The following is a 10,344-nucleotide window of genomic DNA, read 5'->3' as shown; positions in this document are numbered from 1 at the left end:
TCGGTTGGCTCTGCGGCAACCTCAGAAATATGTTCCTCATCAACATCGATAACCTTCTTTTCAAAAACTTCTGTTACTGGTTCTTCTGGCTTCTCTGCTGTTGAGATTTCATCGGCTGGCTCTGGGGTAACCTCAGAAATAAGTTCGTCAACAACATCGATAACCTTCTTTTCAACAACCGCTGTTACTGGTTCTTCTGGCTTCTCTGCAGTTGAGATTTCATCGGCTGGCTCTGTAGTAACCTCTTCGGTAATCTCTACCTTTTCGACAACCTTTTCCTCAACAACATCGATAACCTTCTTTTCGACAACCGCTGTTACTGGTTCTTCTGGCATCTCTGCTGTTGGGATTTCATCGGTTGGCTCTGTGGTAACCTCTTCGGTAATCTCTACCTTTTCGACAACCTTTTCCTTCTTTTCAACAACCGCTGTTACTGGCTCTTCTGGCTTCTCTGCTGTTGAGATTTCATCGGCTGGCTCTGTAGTAACCTCTTCGGTAATCTCTACCTTTTCGACAACCTTTTCCTCAACAACATCGATAACCTTCTTTTCGACAAACGCTGTTACTGGTTCTTCTGGCTTCTCTGCTGTTGAGATTTCATCGGCTGGCTCTGTAGTAACCTCTTCGGTAATCTCTACCTTTTCGACAACCTTTTCCTCAACAACATCGATAACCTTCTTTTCAACAATTTCTGTTACTGGCTCTTCTAGCTTCTCTGCTGTTGAGATTTCATCGGCTGGCTCTGTAGTAACCTCTTCGGTAATCTCTACCTTTTCGACAACCTTTTCCTCAACAACATCGATAACCTTCTTTTCAACAACTTCTGTTACAGGCTCTTCCGGCTTCTCTGCTGTTAGGATTTCATCGGTTGGCTCTGCGGCAGCCTCAGAAATATGTTCCTCAACAACATCGATAACCTTCTTTTCAAAAACTTCTGTTACTGGTTCTTCTGGCTTCTCTGCTGTTGAGATTTCATCGGCTGGCTCTGGGGTAACCTCAGAAATAAGTTCGTCAACAACATCGATAACCTTCTTTTCAACAACCGCTCTTACTGGTTCTTCTGGCTTCTCTGCTGTTGAAATTTCATCGGCTGGCTCTGTAGTAACCTCTTCGGTAATCTCTACCTTTTCGACAACCTTTTCCTCAACAACATCGATAACCTTCTTTTCAACAACTTCTGTTACTGGCTCTTCCGGCTTCTCTGCTGTTAGGATTTCATCGGTTGGCTCTGCGGCAGCCTCAGAAATATGTTCCTCATCAACATCGATAACCGTCTTTTCAAAAACTTCTGTTACTGGTTCTTCTGGCTTCTCTGCTGTTGGGATTTCATCGGCTGGCTCTGGGGTAACCTCAGAAATAAGTTCGTCAACAACATCGATAACCTTCTTTTCAACAACCGCTGTTACTGGTTCTTCTGGCTTCTCTGCTGTTGAGATTTCATCGGCTGGCTCTGGGGAAACCTCTCTGGTAATCTCAATCTTCTCGACAACCTTTTCCTCAACAACATCGATAACCTTCTTTTCGACAACTTCTGTTACTGGCTCTTCTGGCTTCTCTGCTGTTGAGATTTCATCGGCTGGCTCTGTAGTAACCTCTTCGGTAATCTCTACCTTTTCGACAACCTTTTCCTCATCAATATCGATAACCTCCTTTACGAAAACTTCCGTTACTGGTTCTTCTGGCATCTCTGCTGTTGGGATTTCATCGGCTGGCTCTGTGGTAACCTCTTCGGTAATCTCTACCTTTTCGACAACCTTTTCCTCAACAACATCGATAACCTTCTTTTCAACAACCGCTGTTACTGGCTCTTCTGGCTTCTCTGCTGTTGAGATTTCATCGGCTGGCTCTGTGGTAACCTCTTCGGTAATCTCTACCTTTTCGACAACCTTTTCCTCAACAACATCGATAACCTTCTTTTCAACAATTTCTGTTACTGGCTCTTCTAGCTTCTCTGCTGTTGAGATTTCATCGGCTGGCTCTGTAGTAACCTCTTCGGTAATCTCTACCTTTTCGACAACCTTTTCCTCAACAACATCGATAACCTTCTTTTCAACAACTTCTGTTACTGGCTCTTCCGGCTTCTCTGCTGTTGTGATTTCATCGGCTGGCTCTGTGATAACCTCTTCGGTAATCTCTACCTTTTCGACAACCTTTTCCTCAACAACATCGATAACCTTCTTTTCAACAACTTCTGTTACTGGCTCTTCCGGCTTCTCTGCTGTTGGGATTTCATCGGTTGGCTCTGCGGCAGCCTCAGAAATATGTTCCTCAACAACATCGATAGCCTTCTTTTCAAAAACTTCTGTTATTGGTTCTTCTGGCTTCTCTGCTGTTGAGATTTCATCGGCTGGCTCTGGGGTAACCTTAGAAATAAGTTCGTCAACAACATCGATAACATTCTTTTCAACAACCGCTGTTACTGGTTCTTCTGGCTTCTCTGCTGTTGAGATTTCATCGGCGTGCTCTGTAGTAACCTCTTCGGTAATCTCTACCTTTTCGACAACCTTTTCCTCAACAACATCGATAACCTTCTTTTCGACAACCGCTGTTACTGGTTCTTCTGGCATCTCTGCTGTTGAGATTTCATCGGCTGGCTCTGTGGTAACCTCTTCGGTAATCTCTACCTTTTCGACAACCTTTTCCTCAACAACATCGATAACCTTCTTTTCAACAACCGCTGTTACTGGCTCTTCTGGCTTCTCTGCTGTTGAGATTTCATCGGCTGGCTCTGTAGTAACCTCTTCGGTAATCTCTACCTTTTCGACAACCTTTTCCTCAACAACATCGATAACCTTCTTTTCAACAACCGCTGTTACTGGCTCTTCTGGCTTCTCTGCTGTTGAGATTTCATCGGCTGGCTCTGTAGTAACCTCTTCGGTAATCTCTACCTTTTCGACAACCTTTTCCTCAACAACATCGATAACCTTCTTTTCGACAACCGCTGTTACTGGTTCTTCTGGCATCTCTGCTGTTGAGATTTCATCGGCTGGCTCTGTGGTAACCTCTTCGGTAATCTCTACCTTTTCGACAACCTTTTCCTCAACAACATCGATAACCTTCTTTTCAACAACCGCTGTTACTGGCTCTTCTGGCATCTCTGCTGTTGAGATTTCATCGGCTGGCTCTGTGGTAACCTCTTCGGTAATCTCTACCTTTTCGACAACCTTTTTATCAACAACATCGATAACCTTCTTTTCAACAACCGCTGTTACTGGCTCTTCTGGCTTCTCTGCTGTTGAGATTTCATCGGCTGGCTCTGTGGTAACCTCTTCGGTAATCTCTACCTTTTCGACAACCTTTTCCTCAACAACATCGATAACCTTCTTTTCAACAACCGCTGTTACTGGCTCTTCTGGCTTCTCTGCTGTTGAGATTTCATCGGCTGGCTCTGTAGTAACCTCTTCGGTAATCTCTACCTTTTCGACAACCTTTTCCTCAACAACATCGATAACCTTCTTTTCAACAACTTCTGTTACTGGCTCTTCCGGCTTCTCTGCTGTTGTGATTTCATCGGCTGGCTCTGTGATAACCTCTTCGGTAATCTCTACCTTTTCGACAACCTTTTCCTCAACAACATCGATAACCTTCTTTTCAACAACTTCTGTTACTGGCTCTTCCGGCTTCTCTGCTGTTGGGATTTCATCGGTTGGCTCTGCGGCAGCCTCAGAAATATGTTCCTCAACAACATCGATAGCCTTCTTTTCAAAAACTTCTGTTATTGGTTCTTCTGGCTTCTCTGCTGTTGAGATTTCATCGGCTGGCTCTGGGGTAACCTCAGAAATAAGTTCGTCAACAACATCGATAACATTCTTTTCAACAACCGCTGTTACTGGTTCTTCTGGCTTCTCTGCTGTTGAGATTTCATCGGCGTGCTCTGTAGTAACCTCTTCGGTAATCTCTACCTTTTCGACAACCTTTTCCTCAACAACATCGATAACCTTCTTTTCGACAACCGCTGTTACTGGTTCTTCTGGCATCTCTGCTGTTGAGATTTCATCGGCTGGCTCTGTGGTAACCTCTTCGGTAATCTCTACCTTTTCGACAACCTTTTCCTCAACAACATCGATAACCTTCTTTTCAACAACCGCTGTTACTGGCTCTTCTGGCTTCTCTGCTGTTGAGATTTCATCGGCTGGCTCTGTAGTAACCTCTTCGGTAATCTCTACCTTTTCGACAACCTTTTCCTCAACAACATCGATAACCTTCTTTTCAACAACCGCTGTTACTGGCTCTTCTGGCTTCTCTGCTGTTGAGATTTCATCGGCGTGCTCTGTAGTAACCTCTTCGGTAATCTCTACCTTTTCGACAACCTTTTCCTCAACAACATCGATAACCTTCTTTTCGACAACCGCTGTTACTGGTTCTTCTGGCATCTCTGCTGTTGAGATTTCATCGGCTGGCTCTGTGGTAACCTCTTCGGTAATCTCTACCTTTTCGACAACCTTTTCCTCAACAACATCGATAACCTTCTTTTCAACAACCGCTGTTACTGGCTCTTCTGGCATCTCTGCTGTTGAGATTTCATCGGCTGGCTCTGTGGTAACCTCTTCGGTAATCTCTACCTTTTCGACAACCTTTTCCTCAACAACATCGATAACCTTCTTTTCAACAACCGCTGTTACTGGCTCTTCTGGCTTCTCTGCTGTTGAGATTTCATCGGCTGGCTCTGTGGTAACCTCTTCGGTAATCTCTACCTTTTCGACAACCTTTTCCTCAACAACATCGATAACCTTCTTTTCAACAACCGCTGTTACTGGCTCTTCTGGCTTCTCTGCTGTTGAGATTTCATCGGCTGGCTCTGTAGTAACCTCTTCGGTAATCTCTACCTTTTCGACAACCTTTTCCTCAACAACATCGATAACCTTCTTTTCAACAATTTCTGTTACTGGCTCTTCTAGCTTCTCTGCTGTTGAGATTTCATCGGCTGGCTCTGTAGTAACCTCTTCGGTAATCTCTACCTTTTCGACAACCTTTTCCTCAACAACATCGATAACCTTCTTTTCAACAACTTCTGTTACTGGCTCTTCCGGCTTCTCTGCTGTTAGGATTTCATCGGTTGGCTCTGCGGCAGCCTCAGAAATATGTTCCTCAACAACATCGATAACCTTCTTTTCAAAAACTTCTGTTACTGGTTCTTCTGGCTTCTCTGCTGTTGAGATTTCATCGGCTGGCTCTGGGGTAACCTCAGAAATAAGTTCGTCAACAACATCGATAACCTTCTTTTCAACAACCGCTCTTACTGGTTCTTCTGGCTTCTCTGCTGTTGAAATTTCATCGGCTGGCTCTGTAGTAACCTCTTCGGTAATCTCTACCTTTTCGACAACCTTTTCCTCAACAACATCGATAACCTTCTTTTCGACAACCGCTGTTACTGGCTCTTCTGGCTTCTCTGCTGTTGAGATTTCATCGGCTGGCTCTGTGGTAACCTCTTCGGTAATCTCTACCTTTTCGACAACCTTTTCCTCAACAACATCGATAACCTTCTTTTCAACAATTTCTGTTACTGGCTCTTCTAGCTTCTCTGCTGTTGAGATTTCATCGGCTGGCTCTGTTGTAACATCTTCGGTAATCTCTACCTTTTCGACAACCTTTTCCTCAACAACATCGATAACCTTCTTTTCAACAACTTCTGTTACTGGCTCTTCCGGCTTCTCTGCTGTTGGGATTTCATCGGTTGGCTCTGCGGCAGCCTCAGAAATAAGTTCGTCAACAACATCGATAACCTTCTTTTCAACAACCGCTGTTACTGGTTCTTCTGGCTTCTCTGCTGTTGAGATTTCATCGGCGTGCTCTGGGGTAACCTCTTCGGTAATCTCTACCTTTTCGACAACCTTTTCCTCAACAACATCGATAACCTTCTTTTCGACAACCGCTGTTACTGGTTCTTCTGGCATCTCTGCTGTTGAGATTTCATCGGCTGGCTCTGTGGTAACCTCTTCGGTAATCTCTACCTTTTCGACAACCTTTTCCTCAACAACATCGATAACCTTCTTTTCAACAACCGCTGTTACTGGCTCTTCTGGCTTCTCTGCTGTTGAGATTTCATCGGCTGGCTCTGTGGTAACCTCTTCGGTAATCTCTACCTTTTCGACAACCTTTTCCTCAACAACATCGATAACCTTCTTTTCGACAACTTCTGTTACTGGTTCTTCTGGCTTCTCTGCAGTTGAGATTTCATCGGCTGGCTCTGTAGTAACCTCTTCGGTAATCTCTACCTTTTCGACAACCTTTTCCTCAACAACATCGATAACCTTCTTTTCGACAACCGCTGTTACTGGCTCTTCTGGCTTCTCTGCTGTTGAGATTTCATCGGCTGGCTCTGTGGTAACCTCTTCGGTAATCTCTACCTTTTCGACAACCTTTTCCTCAACAACATCGATAACCTTCTTTTCAACAATTTCTGTTACTGGCTCTTCTAGCTTCTCTGCTGTTGAGATTTCATCGGCTGGCTCTGGGGAAACCTCTTCGGTCATCTCTACCTTTTCGACAACCTTTTCCTCAACAACATCGATAACCTTCTTTTCAACAACTTCTGTTACTGGCTCTTCCGGCTTCTCTGCTGTTAGGATTTCATCGGTTGGCTCTGCGGCAGCCTCAGAAATATGTTCCTCAACAACATCGATAACCTTCTTTTCAAAAACTTCTGTTACTGGTTCTTCTGGCTTCTCTGCTGTTGAGATTTCATCGGCTGGCTCTGGGGTAACCTCAGAAATAAGTTCGTCAACAACATCGATAACCTTCTCTTCAACAACCGCTGTTACTGGTTCTTCTGGCTTCTCTGCTGTTGGGATTTCATCGGCTGGCTCTGGGGAAACCTCTTCGGTAATCTCCACCTTTTCGACAACCTTTTCCTCAACAACATCGATAACCTTCTTTTCAACAACTTCTGTTACTGGCTCTTCTGGCTTCTCTGCTGTTGAGATTTCATCGGCTGGCTCTATTGTAACCTCTTCGGTAATCTCTACCTTTTCGACAACCTTTTCCTCAACAACATCGATAACCTTCTTTTCAACAACTTCTGTTACTGGTTCTTCTGGCTTCTCTGCTGTTGGGATTTCATCGGTTGGCTCTGCGGCAGCCTCAGAAATATGTTCCTCATCAACATCGATAACCTTCTTTTCGACAACTTCTGTTACTGGTTCTTCTGGCTTCTCTACTGTTGGGATTTCATCGGCTGGCTCTGGGGTAACCTCTTCGGTAATCTCTACCTTTTCGAAAACCTTTTCCTCATCAACATCGATAACCTTCTTTTCAACAACTTTTGTTACTGGCTCTTCCGGCTTCTCTGCTGTTGGGATTTCATCGGTTGGCTCTGCGGCAGCCTCAGAAATATGTTCCTCATCAACATCGATAACCTTCTTTTCAACAACTTCTGTTACTGATTCTTCTGGCTTCTCTGCTGTTGAGATTTCATCGGCTGGCTCTGGGGAAACCTCTTCGGTAATCTCTACCTTTTCGACAACCTTTTCCTCAACAACATCGATAACCTTCTTTTCGACAACTTCTGTTACTGGTTCTTCTGGCTTCTCTGCTGTTGAGATTTCATCGGCTGGCTCTGTGGTAACCTCTTTGGTAATCTCTACTTTTTCGACAAACTTTTCCTCAACAACTTCTGTTACTGGTTCTTCTGGCTTCTTAGCTGTTGGGAATTCATCGGCTGGCTCTGGGGAAACCTCTTCGGTACTCTCTACCTTTTCGACAAACTTTTCCTCAACAACATCGATAACCTTCTTTTCAACAACTTCTGTTACTGGTTCTTCTGGCTTCTCTGCTGTTAGGATTTCATCGGTTGGCTCTGGAGAAACCTCTTCGGTAATCTCTACCTTTTCGAAAACCTTTACCTCAACAACATCGATAACCTTCTCTTCATCAATTTCTGTTACTGGCTCTTCTAGCTTCTCTGCTGTTGAGATTTCATCGGTTGGCTCTGCGGCAGCCTCAGAAATAAGATCGTCAACAACATCGATAACCTTCTTTTCAACAACCGCTGCTACTGGTTTTTCTGGCTTCTCTGCTGTTGTGATTTCATCGGCTGGCTCTGTAGTAACCTCTTCGGTAATCTCTACCTTTTCGACAACCTTTTCCTCAACAACATCGATAACCTTCTTTTCAACAACTTCTGTTACTGGCTCTTCCGACTTCTCTGCTGTTGGGATTTCATCGGTTGGCTCTGCGGTAACCTCTTCGGTAATCTCTACCTTTTCGACAACCTTTTCCTCAAATACATCGATAACCTTCTTTTCAACAACTTCTGTTACTGATTCTTCTGGCTTCTCTGTTGTTGGGATTTCATCGGTTGGCTCTGCGGCAGCCTCAGAAATATGTTCCTCATCAACATCGATAACCTTCTTTTCGACAACTTCTGTTACTGGCTCTTCTGGCTTCTCTGCTGTTAAGATTTCATCGGTTGGCTCTGTGGTAACCTCTTCGGTAATCTCTACCTTTTCGACAACCTTTTCCTCAACAACATCGATAACCTTCTTTTCAACAACTTCTGTTACTGGTTCTTCTGGCTTCTCTGCTGTTGAGATTTCATCGATTGGCTCTGCGGTAACCTCTTCGGTAATCTCTACCTTTTCGACAACCTTTTCCTCAAATACATCGATAACCTTCTTTTCAACAACTTCTGTTACTGATTCTTCTGGCTTCTCTGTTGTTGGGATTTCATCGGTTGGCTCTGCGGCAGCCTCAGAAATATGTTCCTCATCAACATCGATAACCTTCTTTTCGACAACTTCTGTTACTGGCTCTTCTGGCTTCTCTGCTGTTGAGATTTCATCGGTTGGCTCTGTAGTAACATCTTCGGTAATCTCTATCTTTTCGACAACCTTTTCCTCAACAACATCGATAACCTTCTTTTCAACAACTTCTGTTACTGGCTCTTCTGGCTTCTCTGCTGTTGTGATTTCATCGGCTGGCTCTGGGGAAACCTCTTCGGTACTCTCTACCTTTTCGACAACCTTTTCCTCATCAACATCGATAACCTTCTTTTCGACAACTTCTGTTACTGGTTCTTCTGGCTTCTCTGCTATTGTGATTTCATCGGTTGGCTCTGGGGAAACCTCTTCGGTAATCTCTACCTTTTCGACAACCTTTTCCTCAACAACATCGATAACCTCCTTTTCGACAACTTCTGTTACTGGCTCTTCTGGCTTCTCTGCTGTTGTGATTTCATCGGCTGGCTCTGGGGAAACCTGTTCGGTAATCTCTATCTTTTCGACAACCTTTTCCTCATCAACATCGATAACCTTCTTTTCAACAACTTCCGTTACTGGCTTTTCTGGCTCCTCTGCTGTTAGGATTTCATCGGTTGGCTTTGCGGCAGCCTCAGAAATATGTTCCTCATCAACATCGATAACCTTCTTTTCAACAACCGCGGTTACTGGCTCTTCTGGCTTTTCTGCTGTTGGGATTTCATCGGCTGGCTCTAGGGAATCCTCTTCGGTAATCTCTATCTTTTCGACAACCTTTTCCTCATCAACATCGATAACCTTCTTTTCAACAACTTCTATTACTGGCTCTTCTGGCTTCTCTGCTGTTGGGATTTCATTGGCTGGCTCTGTGGTAACCTCTTCGGTAATCTCTACCTTTTCGACAACCTTTTCCTCAACAACATCCATAACCTTTTTTTCAACAACTTCTGTTACTGGTTCTTCCGGCTTCTCTGCTGTTGGGATTACATCGGTTGGCTCTGGGGAAACCTCTTCGGTAATCTCTACCTTTTCGACAACCTGTTCCTCAACAACATCGATAACCTTCTTTTCGACAACTTCTATTACTGGCTCTTCTGGCTTCTCTGTTGTTGGGATTTCATCGGCTGGCTCTGCGGCAGCCTCAGAAATATGTTCCTCATCAACATCGATAACCTTCTTTTCAACAACCGCTGTTACTGGCTCTTCTGGCTTCTCTGCTGTTGGGATTTCATCGGCTGGCTCTGGGGAAACCTCTTCGGTAATCTCTACCTTTTCGACAACCTTTTCCTCAACAACATCGATAACCTTCTTTTCAACAACTTCTGTTACTGATTCTTCTGGCTTCTCTGCTGTTGGGATTTCATCGGTTGGCTCTGCGGTAACCTCTTCGGTAATCTCTACCTTTTCGACAACCTGTTCCTCAACAACATCGATAACCTTCTTTTCGACAACTTCTGTTACTGATTCTTCTAGCTTCTCTGTTGTTGGGATTTCATCGGTTGGCTCTGCGGCAGCCTCAGAAATATGTTCCTCATCAACATCGATAACCTTCTTTTCAACAACCGCTGTTACTGGCTTTTCTAGCTTCTCTGCTGTTGGGATTTCATCGGCTGGCTCTGGGGAAACCTCTTCGGTAATCTCTATCTTTTCG

The sequence above is a fragment of the Anopheles darlingi genome, chromosome 2 (assembly GCF_943734745.1).
Source record: "Anopheles darlingi chromosome 2, idAnoDarlMG_H_01, whole genome shotgun sequence".
NCBI lineage: Eukaryota > Metazoa > Arthropoda > Insecta > Diptera > Culicidae > Anopheles > Anopheles darlingi.
The sequence above is the reverse complement of the archived record's forward strand: the minus strand, read 5'-3'. Positions refer to the sequence as shown.